Source organism: Felis catus, chromosome C1, assembly GCF_018350175.1.
Source record: "Felis catus isolate Fca126 chromosome C1, F.catus_Fca126_mat1.0, whole genome shotgun sequence".
In the NCBI taxonomy this organism is placed as follows: Eukaryota; Metazoa; Chordata; class Mammalia; order Carnivora; family Felidae; genus Felis; species Felis catus.
Window position 1 is genome coordinate 109,439,960 of NC_058375.1, and position 17,925 is coordinate 109,457,884.

The window sequence follows — 17,925 nt, forward strand, 5'->3', positions numbered from 1 at the left end:
TGAAATGAATAGGTTGGAGCCTAGCTAACATTATTGGGTGACAGAAGAGGCAGGACCTGAATATTGCATGCTTTTCTCAGGCCTTCTAATGGCCTCATCAGTCACTCTAGTTCTCCTCCAGGTTGTTCAAATTCTTTATAACTTCCCACAATTCTGTCTGGAAAGAACAGGTCGAGCTACTGATACTCTTATGTGTCTGTATTATTTATGGGTGATGGTGTGTTGATGAGAGTCACTGCTCCACATACAGAACTTAATTCTTTATTTTCCTTCCACTGTACGTATAGCCATCAAATACAAGACCCAGAGTAGATCAGGACAGGCTATTACCTTCTCACAGTTCCAGGTCTCTCCCAAGCTGTGAGCACGTGTCTATCTTCCCTCTGTCTTAAGCTTAAATTCTCTTTTCCAAGTGTCTTCTTACATCTTGCTTTGTTATCATTTAAATGAAATCTCAAGAGGGAGAAGATATAAATGCCTGTGCTCAGTCCACTATTTGCAACAAAAAGTCAGATTGGGACTTTCTAAAAGTGTAGGTGAAGTGGAGAAGAACCAATATTTTTATAATACAGAACTTTCTCAGTAAAAAATATAGTGTGGGTTCCTGTTTGTTCAGATTTTTTAATCTGTTAGTTTTTTTTTTTTTTATTATCTTGATGTATTCATGAGGTTTGTTTTTCACATGGCTTATCTTTCTTTTTGCTAGTGTGAATGGGGAATACTGTTTTTTTTTTCTAGAAAATTTTATTATTGGTTCCTGCTGCTACAATAGGAAATTATATTATAGGTTTGTGTTAATTTTAATTTAATCTCTTCGATTGAATTCATGTTAGTTCATTAATTGTTCAACTGAATACCTTATATGTTTAAAATAAACTACCCAATCTATAAAAAATAATAAATAAATAAATAAATAAATAAATAAATAAATAAATAACAGTTTTGCTTTTTCCTTTCTAATATTAAATTTTGTTTGTTTGGTTGGTTTTATTTAATATATTAGCAACAGCTTTCAGTACAATAAAAATTCGTAGCAATGAATGAATGAGTAGAACAAATTTTTTTCTTAAAATTGTCTCATGGGAACGTGCTGGTATTTTACCACTAATTGCGATGTTTCTTTAGATTTTTTGGAGAAAATGTTTATCAGATTAAGGATAATTCCTCTTTTCCTGGTTTACCTGTAGTTTTGGGTTCGCTGTTGTTTTCAGGAATGTAAGTTAAATTTTGATAGTTCGTGTTTTCCTTTTTTATTTTATTTTTTCAATTTTAAGCACAGTTTTATTTAAGGCATCGCATTTGCCACCTAGAATACAGTGCTTATAAAGTGCAATGTTTATTTCTTTCCCCTGTGCACTTATTCCATATTCAAGTATCAAGATGCCCAGTTTATTTACAATAGCAGCTCGACTTTATTTTTTTATTATTTTTTTTAACATTTATTTATTTTTGAGACAGAGAGAGATAGAGCATGAATGGGGGAGGGGCAGAGAGAGAGGGAGACCCAGAATCGGAAGCAGGCTCCAGGCTCTGAGCCATCAACCCAGAGCCTGACGCGGGGCTCGAACTCACGGACCGCGAGATCGTGACCTGAGCTGAAGTCGGACGCTCAACCGACTGAGCCACCCAGGCGCTCAACTTTAAAACTGCCATGGAATTTGCTACAAATTTGGGTCCTTCAAATGTTTTATGTGGAACAATGCTAGGTCTATTCTCAGGTTGGCTTACTCAACCTCTGATGGTGGATCCAGAGGAGGCACCACCAGATGCAGGAGCTCCACCACCAGAGAAGCTCCCAGGCATTTCTCCTGGCATGCCTCCTGCACTCTGGTAACAGTTGGGTAATGATGGAGTTGCAGACTTTCTTCGGCTCTTTCTTATGATGTCCAAATTCTTCCTTCTCTGCAGTCTGGTTCTTATCAAGCTGGTTGATGATTTTGTTACACTTGCCAAGAATCTACTGTTTGTCCTCATCATTGATTTTGTCGTGAAGTTTTTCATCTTCAACAGTTGCTTTCATGTTGAATGCATAAGATTCAAGTGAACTCTCAGAAGATACATTGTCCTGCTGCTTCTCATTTTCGACTTTGTACTTCTCAGCTTCCTGACCATATGCTCAATATCTTCCTTGCTCAAATGACCCTTGTAATTACTAGTGGTAAACTTGTTCTCTTTTTCCATACTCTTATCCACAGCAGAGACACCGAGGATGCCATTATCATCAATATCAAAAGTGACTTCAATCTGAGGTACAGCACAGGGGGCAGAAGATATGCTACGACTTCAAACTTGCCAAGAAAGCTGTTATCCTCAGTCATGACATGCTCACCTTCATAAAGATGAATGAACACCTGAACTGAACAGGTGGTGAGTGAGCACACCTGGTTGCCAGAGTAGGTAGTGAAGGTTCGCATCTGTTTGGTAGTATTGCACTTGATGAGGACAGTCATGACTCCTCCAGAAGTTTCAAAGCTAAGAGAAGGAGTGACATCCAACAGCAGCAAATCTTTAACATTTTCAAATTTGTCTCCAGAAAGGACAGCTGCCTGGAAAGCTACACCATAAGCAACAGCCTCATCAGGGTTGATGCTCTTATTCATTTCTTTCCCATTGAAGATGTTTTTTCAGAAGTTTCTGAACACTGGGGATATGGGTATAACCACCCACCAGGACAATAAATCATAGATATGAGACTTGCCTAGCTTGGCATCATGAAGGGCTTTCTCTATAGGGTTCAGAGTGCCAAAGAACAGGTCAGCATTTAATTCTTCACATTGGGCATGATTATTAGAGATATAGAAGTCAAGTCTTTCATACAGAGAATCAAACTCTATACTGGCATGGTTACTGGAGACAAGTACACGTAGCATGTTCACAAGCAGTATGTACTGGCTGATGTCCTTCTTAGTTTGTGATTGAACACAGCAATAACATGGTTGACCATTCTCTTGTCAAAGTCTTCTCTACCTAAGTTTGTGTCTCCAGCTATAGATTTTATTACAAAGATCCCATCTTCAATAGTGAAGATGGACACATCAAAAGTGTCACCTCCTAAGTCAAAGATAAGCACATTTCTTTCAGCTTTAACCTTTTTGTTTAAGATGTAAGCAGTAGTAACGGCAGTTAGCTCATTGATGATTCTAAGTTCAGTGAGACCAGCAACAGTTCTAGCATCTCTGGTAGCCTGATTCTGAGTTATTAAAGTAAGCAGATACTGTGACAACTGCATTGATAACAGTTTTCCCAAGGTATGGCTCTGCAATTTCCTTTATCTTTGTCAAAACCATTAGGGGACACCCCCTCTGGATAGAAACTTCTTTTTCTCCCTTGTATTCTACTTGGACCTTGGGCTTCCAGCATCATTCACCACCATGAAAGACCACTGTCTCACATCAGATTGGACAACAGGATCATCAAACCTACATCCAATCAGTCATTTGGTATCAAAAACTGTGTTGGTGGGCTTTATTGCAACTTGATTCTTTGTAGCACCACCAATATGACCAGTGTCAGTAAAGTAGATATAACTGGGTGGTTCAGTTTCCCTTATCATTGGCAATTATTTCCACTTTCTGGTGCTGGAAGACACCCACACAAGAGTAAGTGGTGTCAAGATCAGTGCCCACTGAGGGTCTGCTAGACAGTTGCTTCTGTGTGGGCCTAGCATGGCTTGTGAAGAAAACAGAAATCTGGAAAGCTAGCACCACATGTAGTGAATGTTTTTTCGTCTTAATTTGCTAAATTTTACAACTGGCTCTAGCTATCTTTACAATATCTTCAAAGTTTAGTTAGTCTCTTCAAGTTTTCTATTTCTCTTTGAGCTATTTAAAATCATCTGTCACCCCAGGAAGAACATCCATTTTCTGTAGGTTGTCAAATATATATACAAAGTCATACATAATATTTTGTATTTTTCTATGTTTTATTGCCTCTATTCATAATCTTTGTCTCCTTTCTCAATCCCAATTTTCATTGAATTACAAGTGCCAATTTCATTTTCTTGGTATTCACAGAACCAGATTTTTCTATTATTGATTTTTACCTTATTAAATTATGCTTGTTTACTTTTTATTTTTTATTAGTTTCTGGTGTAGCTTAGTTCTTTGACTTTTGATCTTGTTTTCCCCTGGGTACTGTTTTTCTCATCTCTCAGGTTTTGACCCTCCCAGCAGGACCTAAGGAGGGAGCCCCAGGCTTTCTCAGTAGTTCTTATCTGATGTGGGGCAGAAGGCAAAGGGGGGAAGCAACACCACATGGAAGCTGTCATCAGAGAGTCAGGCTCGTTAGTATACATGTGCAGATATTTGTGTCTCTGGGATAAATGCCAAGTAGGGCAGTTATTTATTATGTTTAGTTTTTTAAGACACCAACTATAAACTCTTCCAGGGTAGTTATAACATTTCACATTCCAACCAGCAGTATTTGAGATATACAGTTTCTTCACAGACTCACCAGTATTTGTTATTGCTACTATGTTTTATTTTAACTGTTCTAATAGATGTTTATTGATACGTCATTGTGATCTTAATTTGCATTTCCCTAATGGCTAGTGATGTTGGACATCTTTTCATGTGCTTGTGCTTATTTGTCAGCTGAATATTCCCTTTGGTGAAATGCCTCTATGTATCTTTTGCTCATTTTCTAATTGTATTGGTTGTTTCTTTAATGTCAGGTTTTTTTTCATATTTTTTATCTGAGTCCTTCGCCAGGTATGTGCTTTGCAAATATTTTCACCTAGTTGGTAGCTGGTTTTTTCATCCTCTTAGTAGGGTTGTTTGCAGTGGAAAACTTTTCATTTTGATGAAGTTCAATTATTTGATATGAACAAAGACATCTCTATTTATTTTGATTTTGTTTTTTATCAGAATTTTATGCTTTTCAGTATATAAGTCCTGCATATATTTTGATGGATTTATACCTAAATATTTCTTTTTTTGATCAACTGTAAATTGTATTTTTAATTTTAGTTTCAATATGTCAATTGTGTTTATATAAAATATAATGAAATTTTTTAACTTATTATTTGTTAATTAGTTATAGTTAGTTATAGTTAGTTATAGTTATAGTTAGTTATAGTTATAGTTAGTTAATTTGTTAATTTGTTATAACATGTTAATTAGAATACAGTGTAATATTAGTTTCAGGTGTGAGATTTAGTGATTCAACACTTCCGTATACTACCCGGTGCTCATCACAATTGCACACCTTAGTCCCCATCACCTGTTTCACCCAGCTCCCACCAAATCCCCTCCCAGTTTGTTCTCTAAGTTAATACTCTGTTTCTTTGTTTGTCTCTCTCTCTCTTTTCTTTCTCCTTTTCTTGCTTGTTTTCTTTCTTAAATTCCATATATGAGTGAAATCATGTTTGTATTTCTCTGACTTATTTCAGTCTGTATGGAACCTCAAAAGACCCTGAAAGCCAAAGCAACCTTGAAAAAGAAAATCAAAGCTGGAAGTATCACAATTCCAGACTTCAAGTAATATTAAAAAGCTATAGTGATCAAAACAGTATGGCAGTTGCACAAAAATAGACCCGTAGTTCAGCAGAACAGAATAGAACCAATAACAGAACAAAATAGAATCCAGGAAGGAAGCCACAACTATATAGTTAATTAATCTTTGACAAAGCAGAAAAGAATATCCAACGGGAAAAAGATAGTCTCTTCCACAAATGCTTTTGGGAAAACTGAACAGAAACATGCAAAAGGATGAAACTGGACTACTTTCTTACACCATACATAAAAAGAAATTCAAAATGGATCAAAGACCTAAATATGAGCCAGGAAATCATCAGAATCCTAGATTCTTATATTTATAGATATTTTCTTATTTATAGATATTTTCCTGAGGCAAGAGAAACAAAAGCAAAAAGAAACTATTGGAACTTCGTCAAGATGTAGTTAATTTTTATATGTTAACCTTGTGTTCTACAAATTTGGTGAGCTCATTTATTAGTTTCAAAATTTCTTGTTTGTAGAATCATTGGGGTTTTCTTTTCTTTTTTTTTTTTAATGTTTATTTATTTATGAGAGACAGAGACAGAGCACAAGCAGGGGAGGGGCAGAGAGAGTGAGAGGGAAACACAGTATAGGAAGCAGGCTCTAGGCCCTGAGCTGTCAGCACAGAGCTCAATGTGGGGCTTGAACTCACTAACTGTAAGATCATGACCTGAGCTGAAGTCGAAGGCTTAACTGACTGAGTCACCCAGGTGTCCTGGGATTTTCTGTGTAGACCATCAGGTCAATCGAAAATGGAAACAGTTTAATTTTTTTTTCCAAACTATATGTCTTTCCTTTCCTTTTACTGTCTTATTGTGCTGGTTGGAACTTCCAGTACTGTGTTGAATTACAGTGGTGAGAGAAGGGATCCTTGCCTTGTTCTCAATTTAAGGGGGAAGCACATTCAGTCCTTCACCATTAGATATGATATAAATTATAGTTTTTCACCATTAAATATTATATAAATTATAGTTTTTCTACATATAAATTTATATGATATAAATTAAAACTATTGTTTTAATGAAGATGATCTTCATTAAATTGAGGATTTCCCCTCTCTACTTATAGCTTACTGTGAATTTAAAAATCATAAGTTGTTAGATTTCATAAAATATGCTCTTATGTACCAATTGATATTGTTAAATACTTTCTCTTCTGTAACCTGTTGACATGGCTGATTGAACTGTTTGATTTTTGAGTGCTTAAACCAGCTTGATATCCTTGGAATTTTTTTTTTTTTTGATATATTGAGTTAGATTTTGAGGAATTGGCCCATTTCACCTGAAATGTAAAATTTATGTGTATTTAATTCTTCATAGTATTCCATTATTATCATTTTGAAGTCTTTAGGATCCACAGAAATATCACTAGTTTCATTTCTGATATTGGAGATTTGTGTCTTTTTTAAATTGCTATGCTTACTAGTAGTTTGTCAATTTTATTGATTCTTTTAAAGAACTTAACTTTAATTCATTGATTCTTTACTTTACTGTTTGCCTGCTTTAATTTTAATTGATCTGCTCTTATCTTTATTATTTCTTTTCTCTTTTTTTTTAGATTTGTCTTACTCTGGTATGTATGTATGTATATATGTATGTATGTATGTATTTAGTTATTTTTCCCTCATATCTAAGGAGACCAACTCCTTGTTACTAACCTATGTGCAATTTTCCAGGCCCAACCACAGGCAATTTAAGAGGCTTTACCTGCTCTCCTCACAGCAGACTTTGTGCACAGCCAGTGCAGTACAGTCCCTGAAAGGAGTTGTGTTCAGGACTCAAGGCCCCTGGCTGGCTGTGTCCTTACAGCTGTATTCCTAGCCCACAGGCACCTCCACTCAGAGGTCTCTTAATCTGGGGCCTTCAGCCAATGACTTCCTCAAGTGCTTCTTCTGAGACTTCCTTATCATGGAAAGGAGAGAAAGAATTTTGAAGACAATTTTTCTTCCCTCTGGCTCAGTACTTTTCCATTACTAGGTCTTCCTTCAATCCTCCCTAGGCCCTCTGGTTTGTAAACTGTAGAAGCTTTTTGTTCAGGGCTCCCTTAGCAGTGAGACAATCCCTACATTTGATCTCACTGACCCCCTCATTGATGCTTGCTATTCCATGGTAGAAAATAAAGCAAGGAGTAGCCAGTGCCTTCTTTGGCTTAGCCTCATGTTTGTATTATTGCACTGTTTAAAAACTTGACTATTATTTAATTTTGGTTTGTTATCTTAACTGATTTCTTCGACACCTACAAGTTTGGTTCTCTTCAGCTCTACTGAATTCCTGGCAAATTGGCACATCAAGCAGGTAGTCAATTAAGCACAATGCTACTCTGGAAAAGCAAAACACCTGAAGATTCCATGAGTCACCTTTGGGAGGTGCTAGTAGAGAACATAGAACAGTCCAGATAGGTGCTCAGCAGATAATTGAGCAAGAGTGTGAAGGTCCTGCAGGGTATTTTGCCCATAGGTCATGGAAGGTGCTGGAGGATCCCATGGAGTTTGTTTGCCAAGTCAATAGGTCTCGAGAAATGCCAGCAGAAGCTACAGGGCATTCTTGGAAGATGTTAAAGGATTGTTCATGTGATATTGGGTGTTGGAATAATTCTGTTACTTCTCTTTAGTCTCCAGTTCCCTGGCTAAGCTCTGTGGTTTAGATACCGCGAGGAGTTCAGAAAAAAACTGAGGGAGGAGTTCCCTAATGCTTGCAGTGCTCTAACAATGGGATGAGAGGACTGTTGGTGGGTTGAGTAACTCTAAGTAGGTCTCTTGCACTAATAAACTCCCTGAAATGCAGCACATTGTTGAAATTTCAGAAGGAAGAATGTAGAGCCCTTTGAGATCACTTTGCCCAGTGACCCTGAGGAGACCTTAGAGACTTAATTAAATGCCCTTCAGAGATAATCTTGTTAAAGTTAGAAAGGGAGAGTGGCATGGTGTAGGGAATGTATTACTAAAAATCACTCTTTCAAATTGCCCTGACAGCAGCCACTGCCAGGAAAATAGAATCCAGACAGCTGCTACAATAGCCTTTTAAGAGGAGAAGCCTAGGTTCTGCTTGAATGAGCCCAACCTGTGCCATCCCTGGGTGCCTTGGCTGGGAAAGAGCTGTTTATCCAGACTACTGCTCTTCCTGGCTCTCCACTCCTGCCTCCTACCCCAGAAAACTCATGGCCAAGTACTGACAGGGTGACCCTACTCAAGTTTATACTTTGCCAGCCCCAATGATGGATAAAGGAACTGTGTCCTCTGCTTCTCCATGTGGATCTGAGGGTATGTTGGAAGAACTCTCTTCTGCTCAGACCTCTCGGTGTTCAGAAATAAACAAGACTAGTGGTTGGTAAGTGTCCCCAGGAGAGACCAGAGATCCTATGCCAAGGTTAGAAGTCCATGGGAAGATGAGAAATTTGTACTTCTTGGGCTTTTAGATGTTGGTGCACAGGTGCACACAACCCCTGGCACCAAGGTGAGAGGAAATGGCTCTCTGGTTTTAGGTCTGAGGATACCAGATCCAGAATCCTTGACCTAGCCTAATTATGAATTGGGTCTCTATAAACTTCTGTTAAGGCCTCTGCTACCAAATTTATTGGTGTTGATATATTGTCTATGTATACCTTTCTTAGACTTTACTCCCAAGCATTAACATACTCCCAAGCATTAACAGGAATTGCTGCAGTTATAAACCTTATTCATGGGTTACAGATAATGGCCTGGCCATTTGACCAAGTTACTGGCAAGCCTTGGACCAGCATATTAAAAAAGTAAACATTTAATGCTAAAAGTTTCCCTCTTAACACTGCTTTATCTGTGATCTTCAAACTTTTATATGTTGTCTTTTTGTTTTAATTCAACTCATGTACTTTAAAAAAAAATTTCTCTTGATACTTTCTCTATGAGCGATGAATTATCTAAACATGCAGTTTTTAGTTTCTGATTATTTGGAGGTTTTTCTGTTAGTGTTCTAACACTGATTTCAAGATTAATGGTCAGAAATCTCTGTATGATTTCAATTTTTTTGATTTGTTGAGGTTTGTCTCATGGCCAAAGATATAGTCTATATTTATTAAATGTTTGGTGTATTATTGACAAGAGTTTATTCTGCTCTTTTTGGGTATCAGATTCAATAAGTGTTTATTGGTTCCTCTTGGTTGAGTGTTACAGAGTTCTTTTATTTACTTGCAGATTTTCTCTCAATTGTTGAGAGGGAGGTGTTGAAGTCCTTAATTGTAATTGCAGATTTGCCTATTTCCCCTTTTACCTCTCAGGCTTTTTTTTTTTTTCATAATTTACATCATCATTGTTTGATGCATGCACTTTTAGAATGGCTATGTCTTCTTGATGTATTGATCTTCAACATCAGATGATGTTGCTTTATATGCATTTTTTTGCTCAGAAATAAAATTTACATATTAATATTTCTCTCCTACTTTGACTGATTGTACCTTTTCCATCCTTTTGTTTTCAATCTATGTATATCACTATATTTGAAGTGAGTTTCTTTTAGACAGCATACAAATAAGTCATATTTTTTCTCCTTGACAATCTCTGTCTTTTAATTACTGTATTTAATTCATTTACATTTGATGTAATTATTCCTATTTTAAGGCATACATCTACAATTTTATTTTTTCTCTTGTTCTTAATATTTTTGTTCTGTTTTATTTTATTGCCATATTGTAGTTTAGTTCAACATTTTTTAAAAATACAATTTTTGGAGCACCTGAGTGGCTCAGTTGTTTGAGCATCCAACTCTTTTTTTTAAGTAATTTTTTTTAATGTTTATTTATTTTTGAGAGAGAGAATCAGAGCATGAGCAGAAGTGCAGAGAAAGAGAGAGACACAGAATCTGAAGCAGGCTCCAGGCTCCAAGCTGTCAGCACAGAGCCTGATGCAGGGCCCGAACTCACAAGCTGTGAGATCATGACCTGAGCTGAAGTTGGATGCCCAACCGAATGAGCCAATCAGGCGCCCGGAACATCCAACGCTTGATTTCAGCTTAGGTCATCGTCCTAGGGTTGTGAGATCGAGCCCCACGTGCTCTGTGCTGAGCATGGAGCTTGTTTGGGATTCTCTTTCTTTCCCACTGTCCTCTCCCTCTCTCTTTCTCTCTAAAATAAAAAAAATGTTAATTAAAAATACAACTTATAATATATATATATATATATATATATATATATATATAGTGGTTTTAAGTGGTTAAAGTATGTCTCTTTATACATTTCTTATTTTATAAATGTGTATGTAGGTGCATATATATATATATATATATATATATATTCAAATTAATTAGAAGAAATTTATGTTCCTTTAAACCTCCCCCCTTATAATATAAGATCATATTAATTGTACACATATTAAGAACCCTATCAGATAGTATTAAAATTTTTCTCCAACCATCTAACACAATTTATAAAACAAGAGGAAAATTCAAAAAGGAAAAAGAAAGTCTATTGTATTTATTCCTACCTTTAACTCTTACTATCTTCCTTTCTGATATTCTCAAATTCCTGCTTTTATCACTTACTTTCTGTTTAGAGATCTTTCTTCAGCCATTCTTTTAGGGTAGGTCTTCTCATGAAAAATTCTCTTAGTTTCCCTTCATCTGCTAATGTCTTCATTTCCTTTTCATTCCTGAGGCATATTTTTACTAAATATAGAAATCTGGATTGACAGTTTTCTTTTAGTACTTGAAAAATGTGCCACTTCTGTAGTTTCTAATGAGAGATGTACTGTCATTGAATTCATTTTCCTCTCTGGATAATGTTTGTGTTTTCTTTTGCTGCTTTCAAGACTTTTTCGTGTCTTCAGTTTTCAGAAGCTTTACTAGGATGTGCCTTAGTGTAGTTTGTACAGTTTGAAGTAGTTCAGGTACTTGAAGTTGTAGGCTTATATTTTGGTCAAATTTAGGACATTTTTAGCCATTATTTAGTCAAATACCTCAAATAACATTTCAGCCTTTTTTTCCTCTTTCTCTCTGGGACTCTAATGATAAAAAATAAGATCTTTTGTTATAGCTTCACAGGTCCCAGAAGTTCTATTCATATTGTACAGGCAATTTTTTAGTGGTTGTTTAGATTGGGTAATTTATATTGTTCTATCCCTAACTTTCTCTTGTATTTTCTTCTTCTGAGCCCTCCTCCTTTGAGGTTTTATTTTAGTGATAGCATATTTCAATTGTACAGACTGAATTTGATTCTCCTTCATATCTGGAGATTTTCTATTTTATTCCCAAAGATTGCTATTTTTTAAAATTTATTCCAAATGTGTTCTCAATTGCTTGTTAAAGTATTTTTTAATATAATGGCTACTTTAATTTTTGTCAGATAATTCTAACAGCTGTGCTCTCTTAATGTTGGCATCTGTTGGTTCAGTTTGAGATCTTGTTCCTTGGTATGATGAGTGATTTTCAGCTATAACCTCTGCATTTTGAATGTCTAAGACTGGATTCTATTTAAATATTATGTTTTAGCAGGTATCCTGGAGCACAACATATTAGTATATGTAGTATATAATAATGTATATAAATGGACTCATACCGAAAATAGTGTTGAAGCAAACTTAAGTGGGAGACATTGTTGATCATTGCTTCCACCATGGGATGTATGAGATTCCAAAACATTCTTCTTAAGTTAAAGAGAGGAAAAGCTAATGAGAAAAAAAAGTGATTATTTATTTCTACTATGTGATTTGAAAAAGATTTCATTTTTACACCATTCTGTGGTTGCCCGGTAATTAGTGATGAAGACAATAGCTCATCCACACTTGCTCTTTTCCCCTGAACCACTTTTCTTTTTCCCACTTCTGATGGGTGTCTGGAGGTCCCAGCCTGCCTTTTTCTTTCCACCATACCAGTGGAAGGATAGGAGTGGGATCCTTCTCGCCTCATCTTTATGCCTTTCCCCAGTGTATGAGGAAGAGCAGTGTGGGGGGCTCTGCCCTGGTAAGGTGCATCTACTGTGATTTTTCCAGTGGGGCAATACTTTGGTTTAATGCCCATTCCACCATCAACTGGGCAAGTTTTTTTCAGGGATAAAACTCTTAGGATATCCATTCCACTTTTCAGGCATTTTCAGAAGTAATGGTACTTGCAAAAGGAATTTGAAAAGAGCAGAGTTTGATGCATATATTTAAGATGATCACTCTTTTCAATATTTCTCTATTCTTCTTTCTATTTTTTAAATAATTGGCAACTTTTAAATAATGGGAAGTTCTGGTTTTCTCTTCTTCCCAGGATCCTTATAATCACACTACTCTGATCTGTCTGCTTTCTTTATCTCCCACTTTTAATCATTAAATAATAAGGAACTTTCAAACTTTACCCTTTTTTCTTTTCTTCCCTTTTCCTACAGTCCCTCAGTACCACCTCTCTGCAGCAGCTTTGAGACCTTCAGCACACAGATGCTGTCACCCATACTTTTCCAAGATAGAAGTCCTTTTGTATTTCATCCTGATATTGATAGTGTGTGCCTTTTTGGCACGTTTGAGCACAAGAGTTCTCAAATGGTAGTCACTTTTTCTAGGAGAATCATTAGTGAGGCTGATGCTTCAATTAGGTGAAGGAGAACATGTAGGCAATGAACTTAAATCATTTGCTCAGGGTCATATCCTGACTAAAGGGCAGAAATGGAAATAGATATAAGCAAGTTTTTAAAGTTTCATAAATCTTCAAGAATGCAACCACTCTGACCGAGAATATCATTGAAAGTGTATTACATTGTTGATCTTTGCTATTTTCCCTCAACTTCTACCCTTTTTAAGGACACTTCCTACAGACTTACCCTTTAGTTTCCTGCTTATCCAAACTTCCATTCTGAAACCATATTAAAAAAATATTAACCTGGTTCTAAGTTATTTCTCAGGTTTTTCGCATCTTTACTCTTACCACAGATTGCTATATGTAAACATAAGTCTTCATTTTTCTGGGATAAGTGCCCAACAGCAGATTTGCTGGGTTACATGATAGTTGCAACATTGACTTGCTTATGGAAAACTCCCAAACGTTTGTCAAGCTACTGCACCATTTTGTAATCTTACCAACAGTATATGAGCTCTCTTCATTTTTGCCAATATTTGGTGTTGTCACTATATTTTAGACATTTTGATAGCTGTGTAATGATAGCCCATTGTGGTTTTAATTTTCATTTTCCTGATGGCCGAAAAACGGTGGATATCTTTTCATGTGTTTATTTTCCATCTGCGTATCCTCTGTGGTAAAATATATCTTCATGATTTTTACCCATCTGTGGAAAGATTACTAAATTGGATTGGATTATTCATTTAAACTTGAGTTTGGTGGGCAGAAATACATGCATTTAGATAGCGATATAAATACGGATAGATATATCTCTACATAATATATTGTTATATATATATTAATAAGTTAAAATTTTATATTTAAGTCTGTGATACATTTAAGTAAATTTCATATAAGGTGTGAAGTTTAGGTTGACGTTCATTTTTCTTTGCTTATGATGCCCTGCTGTGACTACATTTGTCAAAAGGCTATTTTTTCTCTATTGAATTTCTTTTTCGCCTATGTAAATCAAAGAAAAAAATGAACCGGAAGAGCATGACTAATCAGCGTTATATAACTGACATTTATAAATTATTCCATATGGCAACAGAATACATATTCTTCTAAAGTCAACATGAGGGGCGCCTGGGTGGCGCAGTTGGTTAAGCGTCCGACTTCAGCCAGGTCACGATCTCGCGGCCCGTGAGTTCGAGCCCCGCGAGTTCGAGCCCCGCGTCAGGCTCTGGGCTGATGGCTCAGAGCCTGGAGCCTGTTTCCGATTCTGTGTCTCCCTCTCTCTCTCTGCCCCTCCCCTGTTCATGCTCTGTCTCTCTCTGTCCCAAAAATAAATAAACGTTGAAAAAAAATTAAAAAAAAAAATAAAGTCAACATGAAACATCCAATAAGATCCACCCCATTCACTGTTATATGAAGTGATGAATCACTAAATTTTACTCCTGAAGTCATTATTATACTATATGTTAACTAACTTGGATTTAAATAAAATTAAAAATTAAAAAAAGAGATACATCCCATTCAAACCATATAACACATTTTATAAAATAGAAAGCAAAGTATGTATTCAGATCACAATGGAATTAAGCTAGAAATCAATAACTGAAACATGTGCAAATATTTGGAAATTGAGTAATATGCTTCTAAATCACACATGGATCAAACAATAATCTCTGTGCCTATCCCTCTGTCAATACCACACAGTCTTTTTTTTTAGCTTATTTATTTATTTTGAGAAAGAGAGAGAGACAGAGTGAACAGGAGAGGGACAGAGAGAGAGAGAGAGAGAGAGAGAGAGGGAGAGAGTGGTTCCTAATCAGGCTCCACACTCAGTGCAGAGCCAGGTGCGGGACTCAGTCTCACAACCATGAGATCATGACCTGAGCTGAAATCAAGAGTCAGTTGCTTAACCAACTGAATTATCCAGTTGCCCTGATATCATACAGTTTTGACAGTGTGTGTTACACTTCATAAGAAGGCTTGACATCAGGTGAAATTATTCTTTCCACTTTTTTTTTTTTAATTTTCAAAATTCTTTCAGCTATTTTCATTCTTTGGTCTTTCAATATAAATTCTATCTTGTCTGTATCTACAAGAAAAATCTTAATGGGTTTTGCTAAGACATTGTCTTTAACTTGCGTGTCTATCTGGGGAGAATTGACATCTTTGATATGTTAAGTCTTCTAATTCATGATCATGGTATGTTTCTCCATTTACTTAGATTCCTGTTGGTTCCTTTCATCAACATTTTATAGTTTTCAGGTGACAAATCCTGTACATGTTTTGTTAAATTTAGACCTAAACATTTCACATTTTTAAGTAAGTATAAGTGATATTTTATTTTTAATATTAATCTCTATGTGTTCATTGCTAATATATATATATATATGTATATATATATATGTATATATATATATGATTATTTTTTCTGTTGATCTACTAAGGTGCAATTTCATTGAAATTATTTATTAATTCTAAATTTTTTGTCAGATTCCTTGTAATTTTTTATGTAGACAATCCTTTCACAAGTAAGGATAATTTTATTTATGCCTTTGCAATCTGGTGGCCTTTTATTTTCATTTATTATTTTAACAATAAATTAAAACAGCATGAACATGAATCACTATGTTAAATAAGACTGGTAAGCATGGGCATCCTTGCCTTTTTTCTGATCCAAAGGGACAAAACTTTCAGTCTGTCACCATTAAATATGGTGTTAGCTAGATTGTTTGTACGTGCTGTTAATCAGTTGAGGAAATTTCTTTCTATTCCTACTTTCTGAGAATTTTTATCATAATGATTGTTGAATTTTGTCAAATGCTTTTTCAGCATCAATTAATATAATATGATTTTTCTCTGTAGGATGTTAATATGTGGATTATGTTGATTAATTTTCAAATACTGTATGCCTCACATCCATGGAATAAACCACACTTCTCACAGTGTGTAATTTTTAAATTTATTACTGATTTGTACATTTTATGAAGAATTTTTGTGCCTGTGTTCATCAGAGATATTGTTTTATTCCTGTAAGTTTGTTGTCTCTTTTATCAATTTAAAGATTTTCTTTCTTACTTTTCATTGAAATTTTACCATGACTTATGTTGATATAGATTTCCTTAGTTTAATTCTGTTTGGAGTCAGTTAGCTTCATGAATCTATAGATTTATATCTCTCTGTCCATATTTGGAGGGTTTTCATCCAATATTTTAGGTACATTTTTAGCCTCACTCTCTTTCTCCTATTCTTCTTCAACTCCTGTGAAATATTAGATTTTTGTTATACTCCTACATATTCCTTAGGATCTTAATTTTTTCAATCTGTTTTCTCTTTTTATTTTTGCTGTTCTATTTTCTAATCGACTGACTCTTTTTTCTGTCCCCTTAATTTGGTTTTTCTTTTTCTTTTTCTAAAGTTTATTTTTACTTGGAGAGATAACAAGCAAGGGAAGGGCAGAGAAAAAGGGAAACAGAATCCAAGGCAGGCTCTACACTGTCAACACAGAGCCCCATGTGGGGCTCGATTTCACAAACCATGAGATCATGACTTGAGCCAAAATTAAGAGTAGCTCATTACCCAAATGAGCCACCCAGGCACCCCTCTTTTTATTTTTAATATCTTTACTGAAAATCTTTATTTTTTGGCCTTTTTTCTTCGTTTTACTTTTTCATTTGTTTCTCAATGTTTGTGATTTCTCTGAAGCGTTTTATCATGGTTTCTTTAAAATCTTTGTCATTGGGGCACCTGGGTGGCGCAGTCGGTTAAGCGTCCGACTTCAGCCAGGTCACGATCTCGCGGTCCGTGAGTTCGAGCCCCGCGTCAGGCTCTGGTCTGATGGCTCAGAGCCTGGAGCCTGTTTCCCATTCTGTGTCTCCCTCGCTCTCTGCCCCTCCCCCGTTCATGCTCTGTGTCTCTCTGTCCCAAAAATAAATAAAAAAACGTTGAAAAAAATTTAAAATCTTTGTCAGATATTTCTAACATCTCTGTTATCTCAGTGTTGATATTTTTTGATGGTCTTTTTTCACTTTGAGATCTTCCCGGATCTTGGTATGATGAGTTATTCTTGATTGAAATCTGAGCATTTTGGCTATAATTTATGAAACCCTGGATTTTACATAAGCCCCTCCCCCCCCCTTTTTTTTAGCTGGCCTCCTCTCTCACAACTCTGCTGGGAAAAGAGGGGAATGTCATCTCAATACCGCCAGGTTGGAGTAGAAGTCTAGCTTTCCCACTTCACTTCCACTGATACCTTAAGTTGGAAGGTTCGTGATTATGGGTGAAGGAGAATGGGAGTTCTGGCCTTCCTGTAGACCTCCACTGATGTCTCCTTGGCAGAGAGAGGTAGGACTTTCAGTCTACTTCTCCCCATGTTGTGCCCACTGGCACTGGGAAAATGTGTGGCCTTGTTACCACTGAGTGGTTGTGAAAGTCTTCTCTCCCAGGCCTCTCTGACACTACTCTAGTGGAGGTAAGGGTGGGAGTAGCGGTGGGGAAGCAGAAACCTCCTGGCTCCTGGATGGTGATGAAGGTCCAATCTCTTCTTTGGTATCCTGCCATCATGGCAGGAGGAGAAGGCACATCACTGCTCAGTGGGGACAAAATCCTGACCCCCTGCTTGACCTTGCTTGACACTAGCATGGTACTAGGAGAGGCTGTTGGGTGCCTTAGTAGAGCTGGCAATGGTAGATGTTTAGAGGCCCCTTTGACCTTCAGTGGCCTGAGTTGAGGTAGGGCTGTGCTTTTTATTTCTTTTGTGTTTGGCTTGAGTAGAGCAGTTATTATCTAAAACGTTTCTCTCTTGCTAGGCTGACCCCTTTTTTGCTTTTTTGGTGCTTTTGTGGTCCAGGGTGTGTGTGTGTGTGTGTGTGTGTGTAGCTTTTTTCCCTCACCTCCTTGTGTGTCTGGGTTGTTGG

The 17,925-nt window shown here is 36.4% G+C and overlaps 1 pseudogene; it reads right to left on the reverse strand.

Moving 5' to 3' along the window:
* Window positions 1–1,728: 1,728 nt before the first annotated feature.
* Window positions 1,729–17,650, reverse strand: LOC101094943 (annotated as a pseudogene).
* Window positions 17,651–17,925: the final 275 nt, after the last annotated feature.